The sequence below is a fragment of the Theropithecus gelada genome, chromosome 17 (assembly GCF_003255815.1).
Source record: "Theropithecus gelada isolate Dixy chromosome 17, Tgel_1.0, whole genome shotgun sequence".
Lineage (NCBI taxonomy): Eukaryota > Metazoa > Chordata > Mammalia > Primates > Cercopithecidae > Theropithecus > Theropithecus gelada.
In genome coordinates, this window is record NC_037685.1 from 73,862,739 (window position 1) to 73,865,882 (window position 3,144).

Genomic DNA, 3,144 nt, shown 5'->3' on the forward strand with positions numbered 1-3,144 from the left:
GGAAGCACTCAACATGGAAAGGAACAACCGGTACCAGCCATTGCAAAAACATGCCAAAATGTAAAGACCATCGAGGCTAGGAAGAAACTGCATCAACTAACGAGCAAAATAACCAGTTAATATCATAATGGCAGGATCAAGTTCACACATAACAATCTTAACCTTAAATGTAAATGGACTAAATGCTCCAATTAAAAGACACAGACTGGCAAACTGGATAAAGAGTCAAGACCCATCAGTCTGCTGTATTCAGGAGACCCATCTCACACGCAGAGACATACATAGGCTCAAAATAAAGGGATGGAGGAAGATTTCCCAAGCAAATGGAGAACAAAAAAAAGCAGGGGTTGCAATCCTAGTCTCTGATAAAACAGACTTTAAACCATCAAAGATCAAAAGAGACAAAGAAGGCCATTACATAATGGTAAAGGGATCAATTCAACAGGAAGAGCTAACTATCCTAAATATATATGCACCCAATACAGGAGCACCCAGATTCATAAAGCAAGTCCTTAGAGACTTACAAAGAGACTTAGACTCCCATACAATAATAATGGGAGACTTCAACACTCCACTGTCAACATTAGACAGATCAACGAGACAGAAAGTGAACAAGGATATCCAGGAATTGAACTCATCTCTGCAGCAAGCAGACCTAATAGACATCTATAGAACTCTCCACCCCAAATCAACAGATTATACATTCTTTTCAGCACCACATCCTACTTACTCCAAAATTGACCATATAATTGGAAGTAAAGCACTCCTCAGCAAATGTACAAGAACAGAAATTATAACAAACTGTCTCTCAGACCACAGTGCAATCAAACTAGAACTCAGGACTAAGAAACTCAATCAAAACCGCTCCACTACATGGAAACTGAACAACCTGCTCCTGAATGACTACTGGGTACATAACGAAATGAAGGCAGAAATAAAGATGTTCTTTGAAACCAATGAGAACAAAGATACAACATACCAGAATCTCTGGGACACATTTAAAGCAGTGTGTAGAGGGAAATTTATAGCACTAAATGCCCACAAGAGAAAGCAGGAAAGATCAAAAATTGACACTCTAACATCGCAATTAAAAGAACTAGAGAAGCAAGAGCAAACACATTCGAAAGCTAGCAGAAGGCAAGAAATAACTAAGATCAGAGCAGAACTGAAGGAGATAGAGACACAAAAAACCCTCCAAAAAATCAATGAATCCAGGAGTTGGTTTTTTGAAAAGATCAACAAAATTGACAGACCACTAGCAAGACTAATAAAGAAGAAAAGAGAGAAGAATCAAATCGACGCAATTAAAAATGATAAAGGGGATATCACCACCGACCCCACAGAAATACAAACTACCATCAGAGAATACTATAAACACCTCTACGCAAATAAACTGGAAAACCTAGAAGAAATGGATAATTTCCTGGACACTTACACTCTTCCAGGACTAAACGAGGAAGAAGCTGAATCCCTGAATAGACCAATAGTAGGCTCTGAAATTGAGGCAATAATTAATAGCCTACCAACCAAAAAAAGTCCAGGACCAGATGGATTCACAGCTGAATTCTACCAGAGGTATAAGGAGGAGTTGGTACCATTCCTTCTGAAACTATTCCAATCAATAGAAAAAGAGGGAATCCTCCCTAACTCATTTTATGAGGCCAACATCATCCTGATACCAAAGCCTGGCAGAGACACAATAAAAAAAGAGAATTTTAGACCAATATCCCTGATGAACATCGATGCAAAAATCCTCAATAAAATACTGGCAAACCGGATTCAACAACACATCAAAAAGCTTATCCACCATGATCAAGTGGGCTTCATCCCTGGGATGCAAGGCTGGTTCAACATTCGCAAATCAATAAACATAATCCAGCATATAAACAGAACCAAAGACAAGAACCACATGATTATCTCAATAGATGCAGAAAAGGCTTTTGACAAAATTCAACAGCCCTTCATGCTAAAAACGCTCAATAAATTCGGTATTGATGGAACGTACCTCAAAATAATAAGAGCTATTTATGACAAACCCACAGCCAATATCACACTGAATGGGCAAAAACTGGAAAAATTCCCTTTGAAAACTGGCACAAGACAGGGATGCCCTCTCTCACCACTCCTATTCAACATAGTGTTGGAAGTTCTGGCTAGGGCAATTAGGCAAGAGAAAGAAATCAGGGGTATTCAGTTAGGAAAAGAAGAAGTCAAATTGTCCCTGTTTGCAGATGACATGATTGTATATTTAGAAAACCCCATTGTCTCAGCCCAAAATCTCCTTAAGCTGATAAGCAACTTCAGCAAAGTTTCAGGATACAAAATTAATGTGCAAAAATCACAAGCATTCTTATACACCAATAACAGACAAACACAGAGCCAAATCATGAATGAACTTCCATTCACAATTGCTTCAAAGAGAATAAAATACCTAGGAATCCAACTTACAAGGGATGTAAAGGACCTCTTCAAGGAGAACTACAAACCACTGCTCAGTGAAATAAAAGAGGACACAAACAAATGGAAGAACATACCATGCTCATGGATAGGAAGAATCAATATCGTGAAAATGGCCATACTGCCCAAGGTAATTTATAGATTCAATGCCATCCCCATCAAGCTACCAATGAGTTTCTTCACAGAATTGGAAAAAACTGCTTTAAAGTTCATATGGAACCAAAAAAGAGCCCGCATCTCCAAGACAATCCTAAGTCAAAAGAACAAAGCTGGAGGCATCACGCTACCTGACTTCAAACTATACTACAAGGCTACAGTAACCAAAACAGCATGGTACTGGTACCAAAACAGAGATATAGACCAATGGAACAGAACAGAGTCCTCAGAAATAATACCACACATCTACAGCCATCTGATCTTTGACAAACCTGAGAAAAACAAGAAATGGGGAAAGGATTCCCTATTTAATAAATGGTGCTGGGAAAATTGGCTAGCCATAAGTAGAAAGCTGAAACTGGATCCTTTCCTTACTCCTTATACGAAAATTAATTCAAGATGGATTAGAGACTTAAATGTTAGACCTAATACCATAAAAATCCTAGAGGAAAACCTAGGTAGTACCATTCAGGACATAGGCATGGGCAAAGACTTCATGTCTAAAACACCAAAAGCAACGGCAGCAAAAGC